Genomic DNA, 22,366 nt, shown 5'->3' on the forward strand with positions numbered 1-22,366 from the left:
ATCCAGGCCACAGAGCCGCTGGCCAGGCCAACCCACAGCGGGGCCTCCAGCCACTGCTGGGCTGGTGTGGATGCAAATGGCGCCCTGCGTCCCTACGCAAGCCCGTGATAGGCTACATAAATATTTACGTAGCCTATCACGGCTAAAGCAGGAACACAATTGGTGTAGGGGATGCCATTTGCGTCCCTGCTTTAGCCGTGATAGGCTACGTAAATATATACCTAGCCTATCTTGGGCCGGCGTAGGGACACAAATGGCAGCCACTATGGTGGCCGCAATTTGCAGCCACTGCGGCCGCTCCCGTAGCCAGAGCTGCAGCCAGGTAGGCTCCATTTCACGGGGCTTTCGCAGGGTGGAGGGGCGGGGGGCTCCGTTCCACCACAGATTCCAGGGGGCCGAATTCAGTGGAATTCGCCCCCCCTGGGATCCATGGCGGAATTCTCTAACATCCCTAGATAGCCACGACATCATATATCCTTAACAACCACCAAAAAAGCCAGCTAGCTGAGAGTAAATTGCTCATGGAGACACCCCACAGCTGGACCTGGGAATACCCCTTTTAGCTAAAGTTTCTATCTTAATTTCCAACCAGAGAAATAGGTTATCATTTGTTAGACTTTGTGTTTTTTTACTTGAAATACATGCTCTGAACAACTGTGGTTGATGCTTCATGTATCATGCTTAATAACATCACCAGGGCCCACCCACTGTGACATCACCAGGGGACTATTCCTAGGTCTCAGGTTTGGGCACTGAAATCTCAGGACCTGGAATGTTCCGGACCTGGCAACCCTACTCCTAGAATAATGCTACACTGGAGGCATTCTGGGAGATTGTAGCTCCAAGTCACGGAACCTTGTGATTCAGAGTATTGCTGGTATCTGCTACTCCATCTTCCACTGCTGCCAGATAAGATAAGCTTGTCAGTCCCCTCCACCAACACAGGAGAGCATCCAAGAGAAGGCACTTTGCCAGCTGACCCTGTTTGCCAAGAAGGAATGAAAAAAAGATAGAAGCATAAAAGTCTTCTGAAAATGCTGAAAGGCGGGAAGATGAGAGGTTTCATGCCTCGAATTGCAAATCAGCAATGCAGCACCTCAGGAACACCAATGGCCTGCAAGTAAGAAAGAACTCAGCCCTGGCTAAAGCCATAAAATCTGAGTTCAGAAGTGCAGCAACACAGGTCTTTACCATCCAGTCACAGAAATGCTAAAATCCCGCTGTCTCTCACTTCCACTGTGGAGGAGAAAAAAGGAGTTCTCTTGAACCTGGGAAAGAAACTTTTCATTTTCTCTCTGTATAATGCAAGCAAGGGCTTGTGCTCCATAAGGGTGAGTAGTAGTAGTAATGGAAGTAGAGCCCCTTCTCGCACCCCCCACCACACTCACCACACACACACTGCTCCCTTAGTCACTCTCACCTACCCTGAGCTGTCCACAACTGTCCCTCTGTCCTGTGGTCACCATGTTGCAAAAGACAAAACAAGAAAAGGCAACTCAGGAACTTCCGTTAATTTCATATCGTGCACATAGCAGCTGTGAAGTCTTAATCTATGAAAAATTACAGGCAGGTGCCCAGAGCACCCAGATGGGGGGGGCGGGGTGCATCCATCCATCCCTATATTAAACACATTTAGAAGACTTAAGGCAATGTAGCTCACTAAAGCTGACAAGTAATTAAATAAATAGATTACTTCCAAAAAGCATAGCTGAAAACTTGTGGAAAAACAATAAATAATTGTTAGAGAAATGCCTATTTCATGAAAAAACATATGTCACCAGTTGAAATACAGGATCTAGAGGGCATTCCAGCTGTCCTCACAGAAGCCAACATCAGTTCTCATAGGATGCTACATCTGTCCTCAGAAGGACAATGGCAATGGCCCTAGATGACTTCTCTATAATATTTTGCTACCAGCTCAGAAATGCCATGTTGGCAAGATATTTTGCTTTAAAGGGAATGCTTCTTAATAATTCTTAAACAGCTTAAAATGTCTTCTGTTTGCAGCTACTACTTATTTTTGTAATTGTTCCATATCCATACCCTTCTATCATAAGATGTAAATCAGGTAGAAACTGTGTGAGATTTTGAAATAAAAGATGAAAAAAAATGCCTGATCTCAGAGTCTTGAATTTCTAAAATCTGTGTCTAAATACCAGGACTACAATAAACGTATGGTTTCTAGGTGACACTTTTGTACCTGGGATATGCCTGGGATGGTTACCTGCTGATCTGTAATCATCACTAAATTCCCAACTCATTGTTTTAACTGTTTTATTGTTTTAGATTTTAACTGGTATTAGCTTGTTGAATGGCTTAATATGTTTTAGGTGTTTAAATTATATATTGTTTTCTACTGTTTAAACTGATTTTATCTGTATGCTGCCCTGAGAGCTATATAGGATGGGATAGAAATGTTTCAAATAAATAAATAGACATAGAAACAAACAAACAAACTCCTATGACATCATATTGCAGGAAAGGAAAAATCTGTCACACCGAAATACACTTCCCACAAGTGCCTCCCACAAACATTGGGGGAGATGTGGGGAGCTGGGAAACCAAAGTCAAAGCCAGGGGACTATCAGAGATATAGAGCAGTCTTTTGAATCATTAAAGCCAGCAACCCAGTTCTACAGAAAAGGGAATCTGAGGCATATCTGACCTTTAAGACCAGGAGTGCAAAGTGGGCGGTGGGGATTCCCACATCCACACAAAAGCACACCTCTGGCTTCGTGTTCTCTTGATTCAGCAACAACTGCCATTATACAGATATTGAAGTGACTTTAAGATACAAAGTTGAACAAAGGGGTGGGTGGGAATTTACACACTCACAGAAAATGAGGAGGATTAAGTTCTCAGAGCATCCTTAATCCACCTTTTGTATGTTGTAAAACAACAAAAGCAATCGACACAAAAATATTACTTTGCTTTGGCCCAGATTATCCTCTTCCAACAGCAACTCCTATCGCACAGAGAATGAAGTGACTGTAATGACGGCCCCGCAAAGCCATCATCATGATAATAATGGTGGTGATGATGTTGATATTCTCAGAGCCGCACAGAAAAGCAGTTTTTGCAGCCCAACAACAAATTGGGACAGCATCCAGTTTCCACTTCTTTTAATGACAATAAGGATCCTTGTGGAACCTTAAAGACTAATGAACTCATGCTGGCCTAGGTTTTCTGGGCACCGTTCACTTCATCAGATGCAGTGGACCCCCTTTCATACCTACTCAAAGTAACTATGAGAGTTTGCACAGTACAAACATCCACTTATAAATTTCTTCTCTCAAGTATGAGGGACTGGATTACTCAGGATTAAGTATGAGAAAGCATACCTGCAAAGCTGAGAGTGTGGTTTCATGGGGTTGTAAAATAATGAAGGATTATAGGGTGGATTTAAGAAATAAAATTACAAAATACACTAAAGACAGGGGGGTTAAAAACAAAAGACCAACATGCATAGGATCCAAAAAAGAGTTTACAAGGTATTCAACACTGTCAAAATGAGAGAGACAGAGACAGAGACAGACAGAGAGACAGACAGACAGACAGACAGACAGACAGACAGACCTTCTTCTGGCGTGAGGTCTGAATTCAGTCAGCTTGCCTTTCTATACTCCCCCCCTCTCTCAGACGCGCGTGCGCGCGCGCGCGCGCACACACACACACACACACACACACACAGAGCCACCACATTCGCACAGGACACCCATGCTTTAAAGCAAATTTTGGGTCCTGCACCTACACAGGAGACCCAAACATTGCCATACATTGGCATACATGTTGGGAGGCAGGGGGATTGATCCCTTCACTACCCTGCTTCCCTGCTCTCTCTGCTACCTTCTGTGAAATGTGTGTTTTGTGATGGCCATACTCACCAGAACAGCCATTTCTGGGTGCCCCAGTGGCACCCCCAAGCAGGGAGGGGCAGGCAGACTTTCCTTAAGCTCTGCCCCCCTCCCAATCAAAGCTCTCTCACTCTCGCTGCTTCCTCCCACCCTCCCTCAAGCAGTGTGGGTTTCTTACCAGTTGCCCTTTTGGGAGCCATGTAGGAATTTTTGGCTCAGAGTTCCAAAAATTGGAACTTTTGCATTAGATATGCATAGGATTGCATGGGAAGACATATTAAAAGGCATCAAAGGAAACTAATAGTTTTTCCCACCTGGTTAAAAAACTTGGGCCAGCCAATGGCCTTCTGATCAATGGTGAACTTGATCTCCAAGGAGGTCTGTCTCTCAATACTCCCAATGTCCACTCTAGCAGCAGACTTGTTGGGAAACACCACCCAGTTCATGATATAAAAGTCGGATGCCAGTTCCCCGTTCTCATCCAAATAAGCTCCATCCATGGAACTATTGTAAAGCTGGAAATGTCTCAGGAAAGGGTGAAGCTAGAATGATAAGGAAAAAGCAACCATTTGGTAAAGAGGAATTTCTGTTGTACATCTTGGCTCTCACAGGTGAATCTCTAATGTTCAACGACTCTCCCAGGCCGATGAGCCCTGTTCAAGCATTATGCCTCAACATAGTATGTTAATCTGTCTGTGGAATTTCCAGTTGCCTGGAGAGTTCTCCCTTTATTCCAGTGAATGTGTATACATATACATTGTGCTTCCAGGTCTTGCAGTTGAAGGCAAAGTGGGGGCAATTCATGTGAGTCTATAAATCCAAACAGGTTGTAAGATCTCCATGTCAAATACACAATCTTTACCTCCATACCCAGATCACCATCATCCCATTATAGAAACCTGAAAACCAGAGTGAGATCATCTGATACAGCCAGGGGTGGTGTGTCATTAAGGGTGGGAAGGGCAGAGGCCACCCAGGAGTCATGTAAAAAGAAAATGAAGGCTCTTCCTTCGAGCTCTGCCAAATGTACCCTTTGCAGGAATCTTTGGCAGTGGCTGCTGCTGAGGTGTCATGTAAAATGAAAAAAAAATGTTTATTTCATTTATTTCATTTCTATACCACCCAATAGCCGAAGCTCTCTGGGTGGTTCACAAAAATTAAAACCAAACAGCACACAATAAAACAATTTAAAATATATAGAACATTAAAACCGCAATATAACAATACAACCACAGTAAAACCTAGCAGCAGTGCAGGAGTTTAAAATACAGATTTAAAACAGCAAAGCTAAAAGTCTAGAAAGCTAAAATGCTAAAATGCCTGGGAAAATAAAAAGGTCTTCACTTGGCGCCGAAAGGAATACAATGTTGGCGCCAGGCGAACCTCACTAGGGAGCTCATTCCAGAGCCGGGGTGCCACAGCAGAAAAAGCCCTCCTCCTAGTAGCCACTCGCCTTACTTTCTTTGGCACGGGCTCATGGAGAAGGGCTGCTGACGATGATCTTAAGGTCTGGGCAGTCACATATGGGAGGAGGCGATCCTTCAGGTAATTTGGCCCCAAGCCATTAAGGGCTTTAAATGTTAATACCAGCACCTTGAAGCGGGCCCGGAAATGGACTGGCAGCCACTGCAGCTGGAAAAGTACTGGCAGCGTAATATGAACTGCAGGCCAGTCCCTGTCAACAATCTTGCTGCTCTATTTTGGACTAGCTGAAGTTTCCGGACCATTTTCAAAGGCAGCCCCATGTATAACGCATTGCAGTAATCCAGATGAGAAGTTATCAGAGCATGAATCACTGTAGCTAGGCTATCTCTGTCCAGATAAGGGCGTAGTTGGTATACCAGCCTAAGCTGATAAAAATGCTTCATGCCACTGAGTTCACCTGTGCCTCAAGTGACAGTTCTGGATCCAAGAGCACCCCCAAACTACAAACCTGATCCTTTAGGGGGAGTGCAACCCCCTCCAGAACAGGTTGAATATCACCTAGCCGGGCAGACGAACCACCCACTAACAGTACCTCCGTCTTGTCTGGATTGAGTTTCAGTTTATTGGCCCTCATCCAGTCCATTACCATGCCCAGGCACTGATTCAGAACAGCCTCTGCCTCACCTGGGTTTGATGAGAAAGAGAGGTAGAGCTGGGTGTCATCCGCATATTGATGGCACCTCAGCCCACACCTCTGGATAACCTCCCCCAGGGGTTTCATGTAGATGTTAAACAGCATGGGGGATAAAATAGAGCCCTGTGGAACCCCATGACACAATTGCCATGACAAGGAGCAATAATCCCCCTGCACCACCTTCTGGAATCGGCCATCCAAGTAGGAGCAGAACCACTGCAGTGCAGTGCCTCCAACTCCCAACCCAGACAACCTATCCAGAAGGATACCATGGTCGATGGTATCGAAAGCCGCTGAGAGGTCCAGAAGAATCAACAGGGTCACACTCCCCCTGTCCCTCTCCTGGCAAAGGTCATCCCACAGGGTGACCAAGGCAGTTTCCATTCCAAAACCAGGCCTGAAGCTCGATTGAAATGGATCTAGATAATCTGTTTCATTCAACAGTGCCTGGAGCTGTCCTGTAACCACCCGCTCAAGTACCTTGCCCAGGAAGGGGATGTTGGCCACTGGCCTATAATTGTTAACATCCTCTGGGTCCAGGTTAGGCTTTTTCAGGAGTGGTCTAATTACCACCTCTTTTAAAGCGGCAGGCACCACTTCCTCTCTCAAGGAGGAATTTACAACCTCTTGGACCCAGCCAGACATCCCCTCCTTGTTTGATTTAATAAGCCATGAAGGGCAAGGGTCAAGCACACAAGTGGTCGATCGGACTTGGCCAAGCACCTTGTCCGCATCCTCAGGCCTCAGTAACTGAAACTCATCCAATAAAACTGGACCAGACGGTGCTGTGAACACCTCTACCAATGGAACTGCTTTAATCGTGGTGTCCAATTCATGGCGAATCTGAGCAACTTTATCTTCAAAGTGCCGTGCAAACTTATCACAGCGTGCCACCGAGGGTTCCACCATCTCTCTCTCTGGCCCAGAATGTAACAGACCAGGAACCACTCGGAAAATCTCCACTGGATGACACTGAGAAGATGCAATGCTGGTGGAAAAGAACTGTCTCTTTGCCACCCTCACTGCCACAGAGTAGGCTTGATAGTGGGCTCTTACCTGTGTTTGGTCAGACAAAAAAAGCAAAGCAAAGGAAGACTCTTTCTTCCAGCCCCGCCAAATCTTCTGCCCTTATTTAGAAAGAAACATTTTCATTTGCAGCTATTTTTGGCAATGGGTGCAGCAGCACCAGTTGTACCTGCCCTGCGCTGAGAGCATCCTCTCCCTACTTACTGGCTTCCTTTCGTCAACTGAGAATGCTCATGCTTGCTCAGAGACTAAATGTGCTCTAAGGCTGCCCAGCTTCTCTAGGTGAGCCCACTGCCCTGAGGTACATCTAAAATTATAATAATATCAAATTTGCTTAGTGCAAGCACTGTGCCCATACTATCCAACTGGAGGAGACCCCTTCCATCAACAAGGGAGGGGGTCTTTTGGCTCATGGGGTTGTCTCCCTTTGGAGCAGTACTGGCTTCGTCATTTGCTGAGCCAAGCCAGCCAATCATTAAGCTAAAAAAAGGTGGAAAAATGAGAGAGGTGAGTGAGTGAGTGAGTGAGTGTGTTTTTGTGTGGCGTGTGCTTGTGCTCGCTTGCTTACTTGCTTTTTCTTTGTTTACGGTGAGGCACCAGCTCAGTGCAATCCTGGCATATCATTTCTTTAATATAGGGTGTTGGTGGGAAATATATAATTCAAGATGATAATGATGATGATATGATGATTGCTCTCTTAAATCTGGACTCATCCATAAATTGCTTTCTGTCTGTTGCTATATACTCTGGAAAAATTGGTGTGTGTGTGTGTGTGTGTGTGTGTGTGTCTATGTGTGAAGGCCTGGCGTGCTATGGTCCATGGGGTCATGAAGAGTCTGACATGACTTAACAACTGAACAACAACAAAAAGAGGTTAATGGGATAAGTAGAACAATCCTATATGTCTTCTAAGGAGTCTCACTGAATGCAGTGGGACTCACACTCCCATATAAGTTTGCATGGAAGTGAATCTTTAAGGAAAGAGGATAGATGTGTCTCTCTGTGTAAATGCCTTGTTGTGTGAGGATGGGTGGGGCATAGGAGAAGCAAGAGGTTTCACAGATTTTGAATGTTTAATGTGAGCTGTAAAAGTTGGAGTCAACCTTCAGGCTCCCTCCCCAGGGTCTGTATAAGATAAATACCCAAGTGGAGTGCAGGATGCTTCTCCTCTCTAGTGCATATGCATGTAAATATGTGCACACAGTAATGCAATGCACAGATGGCCATTTTACAAGGCTTATAGGAGGCTTACTAAGAACATAGTATAAGACAATTGTGTTTTTCTGGTATAGAATGATTTACTTCATATGATTACATTTATGTTCTGCCTTTCCTCCCCATTTTTACAATCACAGTACTGTCAGATAGGATAGGCTGAGAAATAGTTATTGGCCCAGGACATCACATGAGAACTGGGAGACCTTTTCTTTTCTGGTCATCTTCAGGCAGCAAATTCTCCCGGGCCAGCAGTGGCTGTTTATGTGTGTGTCCTGTTTGGCCATTGCATCTGAATGAGGCAGAGAGTCAGTCCATGTCCGTGTGTGTGCAAGAGAGTGCATCGATGTATGCTTATGTGTTCTGTGTCTGTGTGCTGTATGTTGTAAAAGGAAGAGCTTGTGTCTGTGTCTGAGTTTTCTACCATGGAAGAGATACAATACTTTTGTTTCCATGACAGCATGGAAGATAATTTCCAGAAAAATATGTAGTGAAAAATGGTTTTGCATTATTACTGTACATCGTTGACTCTATGCATGTGTGTGTGCGCATATGCATGTGTGTGTGCATTGTGTGAGTTCAGTATTGTGGCAGAATAGGAGGCTTCCTGGAGATGGCCACCTGGGTCCCATCATGGCCTTCAGCTAACTGTGGCTGTGCAGCTCTGAGAATATCATCATTTGAAGAGGCAGCATCATGATTTTGTGTTATTGTGGGGTATCCCCCCATTCAGTATTCACTAATGATTCTCTTTGGAACATGAGTTGTTCTTGGATCAAGAGAATGTGGGTCCAAAGGAGAGATTTTGTGAGGCTGTGATTTTCCTAGCCTTTGTTTTGCATGTACAATCTTATTTTGCATGTACAGTTCTTCCTTGCTGTGGTATGGGTTGCTTCCTGTAGGGGATAAAAAGATTGTTCCACCTCCTGTGACTGTTTGGTTCCACCTCTGCTGACTTGTCCCCCCCCCCCGGTCAGATTAGCCACCAGCATCCACTGGATACAGCCATTAAGCCCTAAGCCACTCCCAACAGGGCAGCCTCTGCATGAATGTTGAAGTGATTCCACACAATTATCTTGAGAGACCCCAACACGACATCTGACACCAGATAGCCCAGGTTGGCAGATTACTGGGCAGTGGACTGTGTGGTGAAGCCATGGAATCCCGATTTGCTCCTGGATACCTTTCCAAACGAAAACCTAAAAAATGGAACTATTTCTGACTGAGGCACCCAATAGACCACGGTATGTCCACTGCCACATCCCTTCCCCCAGGTGGGTTCAAATCCCCACTGTGGTTTTACTATGAAGCTCAATACCTTAACCTAATGTACAGGATTGGTGTGAGGACAAAAATGGGTTTGAGTTCCCTGGAGGAGAGTTGAGGGATAAACGGAGATGAAGGCAGTATCAGTGAAGGAGAAGGAATACCTGCCACGAATGTAACCTTTGAAGGGCTGGCTTCTCTCCACCCACCAACCTCATCCTGTTCAGTCAAGATGAGTATGCAGCATGTAAGGTCCATGCCACAGCTTGGATGGAACTGTAAATGCTGTAGGAGTCTTCAGGACCTTTTCAATCACATCCTGGGACAATGTCTCCCAGTTCTTGTTTTCTGTACATCTTTTCCAGGCTTTCACAGACAACATATTCCTTGAATATAAACCGTGAAATACTGTGTCCCCAAACTAATTCATAGCAATGAAAAATGAGTCAAAATTGTCATATTGTATCCTTCTGTTTTTTCTTGATTATGAAAGACAAGGAAACATGAATGTGTTGGAGATCAGCCATTTTGTACAACAAGCTTATATGCTGATGTCCCGCAGAGCTGTTGCAATCAAAACTTTCCCCACAGTTGATTTTGTGATCTGCTCACCTCTATGAATGAAGAATACTAGAGTGATTATGATCTGAGGGTCCACTGGAAAAACAACTACATTGACACGAGTGTCCATAAAATAGGAAATTATGTTCAGCATTTTTTTTCCACTATCCAGCACTGGAATGCTTCCTGAGAAGGCAATGCAAATGCCGTTTTTTAGGAGCAAAGGTGGAAAGCTTCTCATGAACCTTTCTCCATTATCGTTGTCTGGAGCCATGAGGCCAATCCAAGTCCACCTGAAATGCAGGAGCAGTTGGACAATCCCCAGGAAAGGAGGTTCTGGTTTGGGGACCATCCGGTAAAAAAAGGGGAACTCATGTCTATCCCTGAGAACTTGACTGACAGACCCATAACTGACCTAGAAAAGAGTGAAATATATGGGTGTTTATATATATCATATTTATTTTCACACTTCAGCCTATTGGACAAAGTTCAAAATACACACTGATACATTCAATTTTCCCATTTCAGCAAGCTGAAAAACAGGTTGAAAATGGAACAAGGTTTAATGTGGATTTGGGCACATTTCAGCAAGCTCGAAAATTGCTGGTTCTACCATCCCTTCCCTTTTCATAGAAGGTAAACTGAGCTGGCTCAGAGAAAAAATAACTTGTCCTACAAACATACAAGGCACAGATGGAGTCTTAACACCAAGTCACATATTTGCTCCCCAAAAGCAAACAAATAAAGTTGATGATGCTTAAAGAAACACATACATAGGCAAGACACCAGCTTCTGCACCCTCCACTCCACTCTAGGGAAACCACACCTTCATATGCTGTTGAGATTTGAGCAAGCATTGCTTGGCAGAGAAAAAGATCTTGGGGTTGTGCTGAACAGCTCGATAAAAATGTTGATCTAGCATACATCATCTGCTTTGAAAAAGGAAAATCCTCTGTTGGCCATAACTAGAACAAAAAATAACTGTTACTACAACAGCCAATATCATAATGTGCTACTACAAATCTATGGTACCTAGAAAATTTTGTGGTGGTATTGGAAGATGTGCAGAAAAGGACAACTAAAGGAGATGAACTAACTCCTCCGAAAGGAAAGATAACATCTGGGACTGCTTTGCCTACAATAAAAGGTGTTTCTGGGCAGAGGTGACAGATGTGTACAAGTTTATGAATGATGTGGAGGAAATGGATAGGGAGAAGAATTGTAAAAACTTACATAGCCTATCACGTCTGTGTAAAAAAAAAAAAAAAGACAAGACCGCAAATGTAGGGATGTACGAAAGTCACTTACCTTTTCGCAGCTTGGCTTAGTGGTGGGGGGATAGGCGCTTCGCTTCTCCCCCCGAAGTTAAGGCGAGGGGGGAAGCTTCCCGCCTCACCCGGCCAAAATTCAGGCCAGGGAGAAGCGCCCCGTCTCCCCGGCTGCGAAAAAAAAGTTTAAAAAAACAAACAAAAAACCCCCGTGATAGGCTACGTAACGATTAACGTAGCCTATCATGGCTAGATTTCCAAAGTCAGCCGTGATAGGCTATGTTAATTATCACGTAGCATATCACGGGTGACTTTGGAAAAAAAAAAGCGCATCCGCAAATGGCGGCACCCAATTGGCGCCGCCATTTGCGTTCCTTATTTGGTCCCGGTAGTCTACGTAAAGATTTACGTAGACTACTCCATAGACTATGTAAATCTTTATGTAGACTACCGGGACCAAATGAGGAACACAAATGGCGGCGCCCATAGGGCACCGCCATTTGCGTACGCGCTTTTTTTTTTTCCCCAAAGTCACCCGTGATAGGCTACGTAACGATTTACGTAGCCTATCATGGCTGACTTTGAAAATCTAGCCGTGATAGGCTGCGTAGTTCATTACGTAGCCTATCATGGGTTTTTTTTTTTTTACTTATAATGGTGGTGGAGGCAGCCGGTCAAAAGACCGGCTGATGCCCCCGCCACAGACAAACCGCTGCCGGGACCCGCCGCCTGGAGGGACATTCGGCAAAGGTAAGTCCCATCCCGGGGGGGGGGCGGGGGGCAGGCGGAGAATTTCACCGCCGATTTCGGGGGGCCGAATGCGTTGGCGCTCGGCCCCCTGAAGATTCGGGGAGAAATTCTCCCCCATCCCTACTAGGGATGTCAGAGAATTCCGCCACGGATCTTGGTGAGGCCGAATACCAGTGCATTTGGCCCCTGAAATCTGTGGCAGAACAGCCTGCCAACCCCCACCCCCACCCCCCGCAGATCCCCCCCAGGACAAGACTTACCTGGGGCGGATGTTCCGGGTGGCGGCGGCGGTGGCTGCAGCGGCTGGTCTTCTGACTGGCTGCCACTGTAGCCATTTGGGGCAGGATGCCTCTGTATATGTGTTACTTGGGAACATGAGAGCAGAGTGTCTTTTGACCTTCCCACAGACAGCTACGGATGACAGAGAATTCTGCCACAGATTTCAGTGAGGCTTAATGCACTGGCATTCGGCCCCCCGAAACCCGTGGCGGCATGGCCTCCCACCCCCCGCCACCCCGCGGAATCCCCCCGGAACGAAACTTAACTGGGGCGGAGGTGGCGACCGTTTGTGTCCCTGCTCTTTGCTGTGATAGGCTACGTAAATACTTAGCAGAGCCAGCCAGGGAGGATTCTGGGGGGAGGGATGGAGCTCCTCCCCCCCACCGTGAATCAAAGCTGCGAAAAGGTAAGTGACTTTCGTACATCCCTACAGGCAGCTGGTTTTCCAGGACTGGTAAGGCCTTTGCTGGACTTGACTGGAGTTTGGTGTGATTCAGCACGGCTCTTTCATTCTTATTATAGGTGGGTATCATTGGGATACCCTCAAAATGCTAAGGCTATTTTTGCATAAAGCCCAAACTGGTTTGATCCCCTTTGAAGCAGTGACTGTCCTGGCAAATTTCATCAACATCTGCCATGGAAAAAACAAGTTCCCGGCAGTCCCCATTAGATGGAAAGGAAGACTGAAAGTCACACACACACACACACACACACACACACACACACAGACACAGAGACAGAGCACTAAAAATCCTGCACCAATTTTTCTAAGACTTGATGGGGGGAAAAACACAGCAGAATGGGGCCAAAAACAGCAGACTGCTCATTAGAAGGACAGATCCTGAAGCTGAAGCTCAAATATTTTGGCCACCTAATGCAAAGAGAAAACTCCCTGGAAAAGACCCTGATGCTGGGAAAAATTGAAGGCAAAAGGAGAAGGGGACAGCTGAGGATGAGATGGCTAGATAGCATCACTGATGCAATGAATATGAACTTGAGCACACTAGCGGTGCACGAAAGTCACTTACCTGGTCTCGCAGCTTGCTTCGCGGTGGGGGGGAGGCGCTTCGCTGCTCCCCCTGAAGTTGGGGGAGAATTTCTCCCCGAAACTACTTTGGGGTGCCAAATACGTTGGCACTTGGCCCCCCGAAGTTTCAGGGAGAAATTCTCCCCCATCCCTAGAGCACACTCCAGGAGAGAGCGGAGGACAGGAAGGCCTGGCGTGCTATGTTCCATAGGGTCACGACAAGTCGGACACGACTGAACAACTGAACAACAACAATGATATCTATACCTAGCTGTTCATAGCCCCTGTAATGTAAAATGTGTTTTTAAAACACTAAGAGACAAAAAGCCCCGGCACGCCTGTGTGCTGCTGCTCCCATGCTGATCTCTGAGAAGTCATTTGGGGTGGGGGGTATTCTGCAGGGGCCCAGACTCACATCCGGAGATCCTTTGCCACTGCTGGCAGGGACTCAGGGACTCCACTTCAAAGGGGAGCTACCAGAAAAGAGAGATTCACTATCCCCGCTACTGAAAAGGAAAATCTAGAGAATATGAATTCAGAGTTCAGCACCTTATCTCTTCCCATGCAAATCTGGCAGAGGGAGGCTCAAAGAAAACGTATGGCTGAAATGGAGTATTTGCTGTAGCTGTGATTGCGCCAATCAGGTAATCTCTTGGCCAGTCAAAATTGAATGGGTAATTCTGATCACTTATCACATCAAACGGGCATTGTGTCTTCAGCATCGTGCAGGGAATGTGCAGCAACAGAATAAGGACCAGCATCATCATCTTACTGGAAAAGGCACACACACTCTCCTGTTTCTCATGCATGCCTGCATACATAAACGTGCCTGTGGCTGGTCTCAGGATCAACTAATTGGAAGCCAGCCTCTGTCACTGCTGAAGTACCTTGACTTATAAAGATGTAGTCTGGCTTGGCCTCAGGACTGAAGGCGTCATAGGGTGGCCAAATACATTGCCAAAAAGAGGACAAAGCATTTGCATATGCAGTGTTATATATTTAGGTGCAAACTGAGAAATAACAACTATTGTTTAAATGGAGATATAAGACATCTCACCATAGTGGAGAGACTGCCTAGGTGAGCTGTGTACCTGCGCAGTTAGCTGTCCAGGTTCTATTGCTAGGGACCTTCAAGGCCCCTTCCTCTCCCTCCTTGTGGTTCTTTATTCCTAAACCAGACTTGGTCTGGACAGCTCATCTGAGAGAGAACACCTTCAAAGGCAGGACTGTCCTCTGCTAGCTCTACGAAGTGGAGATTTGTCCTCTTTAATGGAAGACACTTGGTCACCCTCGAAGGGGATGATATGAAAGCTCACACTGGCACAGTCCCTGCCTTCCCTGCATCTCCCCCAGGCTCTCAGAGGCTCAGGAGCTATTTATGCGCCAGCATTTCAGGGTTCAGATATAAGAGTCACCAAGTGTTGCTCTTGATTCGGGTTCCTTGCATCGTTTTCAAAAGTGATCTTTGGAAATCCAAATCCCTCAATCTTTGGTGAGAGGTAGAATAAATAACCATGATTTTTATAATTATGAGGGCAAAAATCACTTCTCCAAACTTGTTTACTCTCCCTCTGGCTCCATGGCCCGGTGCCTCTCTGGAGAAAACATGTTTGCATCATTCACCAGTGTAAGTCTATTTCATGAGTCAGTGAAGGAACAGTTCAGCGAAAAAATTGACTGACATTTACAAGTCAGCTTTGAAGTTCATTTCCTTTTTAGAGCAACTGACCATTTCTGAACTTTTTCTGCTTGGTTCATGAATGCATATACTCGATTTATCAGTGGAGTTGATGTAGTTCTTTGGCCTAGCTCAAGGGTGGTTTTACTCCCACCTGGACAACTTGCCATGCACTACTCTGGGTTTTAAGGAGTTGAAAGAAGTTACTGGGAACAAGGCATATCCTTCTCCATAAACACAACCCTTCAGTCTGGATTCCCATGTGTCCAAGTTATAGGACTTAGCAAAACATGGGTGGTGGCAAAATTCAACAGACCATCAGGGAAGAAACAGACTCTTCATATATCGAATGTTACAATACGTCAATAAAATCAGTATAATTATTGTTGTTGTTGTTCAGTCGTGTCCGACTCTTTGTGACCCCATGGACCATAGCACGCCAGGCCTTCCTGTCCTGCGCTTTCTCCCGGAGTGTGCTCAAGTTCATATTCATTGCATGGGTGATGCTATCTAGCCATCTCATCCTCTGCTGTCCCCTTCTCCTTTTGCCTTCAGTATAATTACAGGGGAGCAAAAACCACTCCTGCAGCTTTGATGACTCTCTGTGTGGCTGTGTGGACAGATTTGCATCCAGGAAAAAAAGTCATGTTTGCACAACTCAGGAGTGTAACTCTATTTCATCGGTCAGCATGGATTAGTTCAACAACGTTTGAGTTTCCTCAGGCTATTAAGTTTATGTATAGTGTTATGTTAAAAATGTATCTGCTTTGTTCTTGAATGAATGTACTCAGTTGGAAAATGTACTTGCCTTAGTTCTGTGGCCTAGCCAGGGGTTGGTCTTATTCATGCCTGTACCACTTAGCATGCACTAATGAAGTTGTCAAAGAGTTTGAAGTGAATGGGGAAAGGGGGGGCATCCTTCACAATATATAGAAGCCACAACGTTCCGTCTAGGATACGAGTTATTAATTATGTGTCTGGTGGCACATTTTGCCTGACCATTGGTGAAGAAACATATTCAATGTAGTGGAGGTTACAATATGCCAGTCCAATGGAAAAGTTCGAAAACAGCTCTTGGGAACTCTGTGGGTGATTCCTCCTCACCCAGCGCTTTTGGTATGGATGAAGCCTTCATCCTCCTGAGCTCAGGACTGATGCCACAGAGTGACAATATCAGGGAGGCCAAGTCTCATCTCGCCAAACCACTGAGGCACCTGCCACAAGATATTCTTCTGTCTTCTGGAAAGGAGAAGTTCAAGGCAGCCAAGGTTAGCGTCACTGGCATGTGGCTGGGCTGGCAGCTAGGACTATTCTAATTTGTTGCCTGTCTGTGGCAACATAAACTGCCCTCCTATTAGGGGTGAACGAAAGTCACTTACCTTTTCTCGCAGCTTTTTTGCGGTGGGGGGGAGCGCTTTGCTGCTCCCCCCGCGAAGTTCAGGCCGGGGGGGGGAGGCTTCCCGCCTCACCCGGCTGAAATTCAGGCCGGGGGGGAAGGCTTCCCGCCTCGCCCGGCCGAAATTCAGGCCGGGGAGGAGGCTTCCCGCCTCGCCCGGCCGCGAACACGAAAGTAAAAAAAAAAAAAGTCCCCTGATAGGCTACGTGACGATTCACGTAGCCTATCACGGCTAGATCTGGAAAGTCAGCCGTGATAGGCTATGTGAATCGTCACGTAGCCTATCACGGGTGACTTTAAAAAAAAAAAAAGTGTGTACGGATAATGGCGGCCCCCATAGGGAGCCGCCATTCCCCTTCCTTATTTGGTTGCTGTAGTCTACGTCAATGTTTACATAGACTACGGCGAAAATAAGGGCAACGCTATTTGCGTTGCCCTTATTTTCGCCGTAGTCTACGTAAACATTGACGTAGACTACAGCAACCAAATAAGGAAGGGGAATGGCGGCTCCCTATGGGGGCCGCCATTATCCGTACACACTTTTTTTTTTTTTTAAAGTCACCCGTGATAGGCTACGTGACGATTCACGTAGCCTATCATGGCTGACTTTGCAAATCTTGCCGTGATAGGCTACGTGAATCGTCACGTAGCCTATCAGGGGACTTTTTTTTTTTTTCTTTTATTGCAATGGCGGGGGCGGCAGCCGGTCGAAAGACCGGCTGCCGCTCCCGCCCCGCTCGAACACCGGACGAACCGCCAGCCGGACCCGCCGCCGGGAGGGACATTCAGGGAAGGTAAGTCCCGTCCCGGGGGGGGGCGGGGGGCGGGGGGGGCGGAGGATTTCTCCCGAAACTTGTTCAGGGGGCCGAACACGTTGGCGCTCGGCCCCCCGAAGTTTCGGGGAGAAATTCTCCGCCATCCCTACCTCCTATATTCGGGGATGGTGTGCCTTGCTGCCCCATGTGACAGCCCCATGAAGGTAGTGGAGTGTTTGAGGTAATGCAGAGACAGCTCTGCCCTCATGGCTTTTCAGCACTGCTGCCCCGCCCTTCAAAAAAGAGACCTGGAATTCAGAGTCACCTCTGAAATTTCCCACAGTGTCTTAGATAAGATTGCCAGAGCCATGCTTCTGGCCCTTTGTTCCTGGCCCTGGCCCTTTGTCTGCAAGCCAGAACGGGGCAGGGGGGACTCTGAGAGAGACCTAACCTAAGAGACGACTTTATACATGGACTTCACCAAACGGTCGACACTGAAATCAGATTGACTACATCTTTTGTAGCCAAAGGTGGAGGACATTTATGCAGTTGGTAAAAACAAGACCTGGAGCTGATTGTAGTTCAGATCATGAACTTCTTATTGCACAATTTAGAACTAGATTAAAGAGAACAGGGAAGACCCACAGATCAGTTAGATATGAGCTCACTAATATTCCTCATGAATATGCAGTGGAGGTGAAGAATAGATTTAAGGGACTAGATTTATTAGATAGGGTCTTGGAAGAACTATGGACAGAAGTTCGCAACATTGTTCAGGAGGCGGCTAGTGACGGGTAGTGACGGCTGACAGGAAGCTCTGGCGTGGGCTGGTCCATGAAGTCATGAAGAGTTGGAAGTGACTGACCGAATAAACAACAACAAAAAAGCAGATGTCCAGTCAAGTGCTGGAGAAGGCTGTGCAGAAGCTTTGAAGAACTCAGGCTAGCAATGATAAATGCACCCAATTCCACCTGGGAATCCAGGGGACACCCCCCCATGCCAGCACCCCCTGAGCTGCATTTGACAAACCCTTGCCCCACTTAGCCCCTGGCCACACTTGTCTATGTGCCCACAGTCACCGAAGTGGTGGTGTCAAGGTCCATGATGGCCATTTCTGGGGAAAGCATGGTGATTGTGACAAAGTGCATATTTGCATGTATGCAAAATGGGGCTGTGAATAGCCCATATAGGCAAGAATAAAGGCATTTGCTTGTCTGTAATCCTGTGTATGTGGGCTATTTGCGGCCCCATTTTGTATATATGCAAATGTGTGCTTTGTCAAAAATGTGCATCTTTGCAGATATGCAAATGTTCTGGCTTGGCTGAGTAGAACATTTGCATGTGTGTTCAGCTTTCTTTATCTTTCTTTAATAGGGATGGCAGAGAATTCTGCCACGGATCTCGGGGAGGCCGAATACCAGTGCATTTGGCCCCCCAAAATCTGTGGCGGAACGGCCTGCCCCCCCGCCCCCCCTGCGGATCCCCCCAGGATGAGACTTACCTGAGGTGGATTTCCGGGCTGCGGTGGTGATGGCGGCGACGGCGACTGCGGTGGCTGGTCTTCCGACCGGCTGCCGCCACCACCATTTGCAGTTGGTTTTTTTTACACACACGTGATAGGCTACGTAAGTTTTTACGTAGCCTAAAGCATCTGGGTAAAAAAAAAAAAGTGTACGCAAATGGCGACAGCTACAGCCGCCGCCATTTGCATACGCCTTTTTTTTTTACCCAGATGTTTTAGGCTATGTAAAAACTTACGTAGCCTAAAACGACTGGGTTAAAAAAAAAAAGCGTATGCAAATGGCGGTGGCTATGTCCACCGCCATTTGCGTTCCTTATTTTGGGCCGTCTTAGTCTACATAAATAATTATGTAGACTTAGGGATGGCGGAGAATTTCTGAGAATTTCTCCACAAATCTCAGTGAGGCTGAATGCCAATGCATTTGGCCCCCCGAAATTGGCGGTGAAATTCTCCGCCACCCCCCCAGGATGGGACTTACCTCCTGCGAATGTCCCTCCCGGCGGCGGGTCCCGGCGGCGGTTCGGCGGCGGTTCAGTGGGGGCGGGGGCAGCGGCCGGTCTTCCGACCGGCTGCCGCCGCCGCCACCATTACAAAATAAAGTAAAAAAAAAAACCCGTGATAGGCTACGTAACAATTAATGTAGCCTATCACGGCTAAATTTCCAAAGTCAGCCGTGATAGGCTACGTTAATCATCACGTAGCCTATCACGGGTGACTTTTTGGGGAAAAAAAAGCGCATATGGAAATGGCGGCAGCCCATGGGCGCCGCCATTAGCGTTCCTTATTTTGGGACGTCTAGTCTATGTAAAGATTTACGTAGACTATGGCGAAAATAAGGGAATGCTATTTGGGTTGCCCTTATTTTCGCCGTAGTCTACGTAAAACTTTACGTAGACTACCTGGACCCAAATAAGGAACGCAAATGGCGGCGCCCATGGGCCGCCGCCATTTGCGTACATGCTTTTTTTTCCCCCAAAGTCACCCGTGATAGGCTACATGACGATTAACGTAGCCTATCACGGCTGACTTTGGAAATCTAGCCGTGATAGGCTACGTTAATCGTTACGTAGCCTATCACAGTTTTTTTTTCACTTTTTGTTTCGCGGCCGGGGAGACGGGGCGCTTCTCCCCGGCCTGTATTTCGGCCGGGCGAGACAAGGCGAGGCGCCTCCCCCCCTGGCCTGAATTTCGGCCAGGCGAGGTGGGATACCTCCTCCCCCTCACCTGAACTTTGGAGGGAGAAGCGAAGCGCCTCTCCCCCACCGCGAAAAAAGCTGCGGGACAAGGTAAGTCCTTTTCGTACATCCTACGTAGACTAAGACGGCGAAAATAAGCGGAACGCAAATAGCTTCCACTACTCTATTTGCATTCCCTTTATTTTCGCTTTCTTAGTCTACGTAATTCTTTACGAAGACTAAGACATCAAAAATAAGGAATGCAAATGGCGGCGGCCATAGCCGCCGCCATTTGCGTACGCATTTTTTTTCCCCCAGAGCCCTCCGCGGCCGGAAATCCGGCTGCGGACAGCTCTGGCCTGGCTGGGCCTGGCCAGGTGTTCCGCAGAGCTGCTGCAGAGCACAGCCAGCTGCAGAGGATTCCGGGGGGAGGACGGAGTGCCTCCCCCCCATTCAGGATTCTGGGGGGAGGGACGGAATGCCTCCCCCTCCCACCATAAATATAATCCGCGAACTGGTAAGTGATTTTCGTACATCCCTATTCTTTAATAAAGGTGTTTAGCTTTTATGTCATTGTTTTAGCCTTCAACTAGGGATGTACGAAAGTGACTTACCTTTTCGCAGATTCTGCTCATGGTGGGAGGGGGGGGTGATCCGGTCCCTCCCCCAGAATCCTCGACGGCCGGTTGTGCTCTGAGGCGGCTCCGTGGAGCAGCCAGCCAGGCCCAGGCCAGGGCCGTCCGCAGCCAGATTTCCAGCCGCGGAGGGCTCTGGGTAACAACAACAACAAAGAAAACGCGAGGGCAGTGGGTGGCAGGCTGTTCCGCGATGGATTTTGGGGGGCCAAATGCACTGTCATTCGGCCTCACCGAGATCCATTGCAGAATTCTCTGACACCCCTACCTTCAACTGTGTAATCTGAGTCAATATGAACATTCTACCTCAGGTCCTCAAAGGCACCTCCCCTACAATATTTGGGCCAAACCAGGAGCTCTTTAAGAGAGGTGTGCCTGAGTATTTGATACCAGGTTCCCTGAAAATTTAGGCTGTGGTTTTTGCCATTACACTGATGGGCCAAATGTCACTCGGTGAAATTCATGGCTGAGAGGAGAATTCTACCAGGGTCTAGTAGGTCTTGGTCCCAGCTCTTGAACCTAACTACTGCAACACACCCAATCTCCAAAGATAGGTTTGGCAGAATCAGAGAAGCATTTGAATCAGGAATCCCTCAACTCCCAACCAGCTCACAGGCACTTTTTCCCACAGATACATACATGAAACACTGCTCTTTTTTGAACAGGATCACTGCCTGTGCACAGACCCTGCCCTATCGATGCAATCACAAAGGCTCAGCACTGTCTTGTGTATATGTCATATTCATCCATTCCTCAGTAACATTCGTGTACTTCCTTATGCCGCAGGTGCATCAGTCAATGGAGCATAATGCCTTTGTTATCATAAAGACTAGCAGAACATTAGATGGTAGCTACACCAAATGTGGGGTGAATGATGTCTTTTTCTTTTCTGGCATTCCCAGGGCAATGAAATGCCCATATTATTACTCCTGATTCAGAGCTGCTGCTAACTGCAGCTTGGGAGCCAGAGAGCTTGTTCACCAGAGATGGAGCAGGCTCTTACATCCCCAGTAGCCAAAACCTCATTCCACACAAAGGGGGAACTGAAGCTCATGAACTTTGAGATCATGATGAGAAAGCAGTTGTGGAGTGGGGATTCACACAGCCACACAAAAGCACTCCTTTGGGCTCACACTCTGATATTCCAGCAATAACTCCAACTACCAGGAGAATTAAGTGACTTGAAAATCGTAAGTGCAAAAGAGAGGGGAAAAAACACATGATCGTCATCATCATCATCATCATCACCCAATAACAGCAACCTGCTGCAACGGAGAATTTTGTATATCCTCATCATATCCTCACAGCCACATAGAAAAGCAAAACAGCCATTAGACATTTGTACAGAACTTTGGACAAGTTCTGAGAGGATCAGACATCTTCTCCTTTGTACTTTCCACCACAAAGCATTTCCTGAAAATCCCTCTGCATGTCTTCTCAGAAGTAACACCGAGTAGCAGCACAATATAAAACTACTATGAACGTAGGAAGCTGAATTATCCAGAATTAGACCATTGCGTCACCCAGCCCGGTATTGTAAGCAGTGACTGGCAATAGTCTCTCTTGAATGTTTCAGGCCAGATTTTTTTAGGGATGTACAAAATTGGCCTTACCTGGCTCCGCCGGATTCTGCTGGGGGGGAGGCGCTCCGTCCCTCCCCCCGGAATCCTGGCCGGGGTGGGAGGCGCTCCGCGTCTCCCCCCCAGAATCCTGGCCGGCCGGCTCCACTCCGTGGGGATTCCGTGGAGCCGCTGGCCGGCTCCACCAGCAGCCGGACATCCGGCCGCTGGCTAGGAGGGACGCAAATGGCGGCGGCCGTAGCCGCTGCCGTTTGCGTCCC

This window comes from Heloderma suspectum, chromosome 2, assembly GCF_057233095.1.
Source record: "Heloderma suspectum isolate Gila_16-S chromosome 2, 16-S_ref, whole genome shotgun sequence".
NCBI classification, from domain to species: domain Eukaryota; kingdom Metazoa; phylum Chordata; class Lepidosauria; order Squamata; family Helodermatidae; genus Heloderma; species Heloderma suspectum.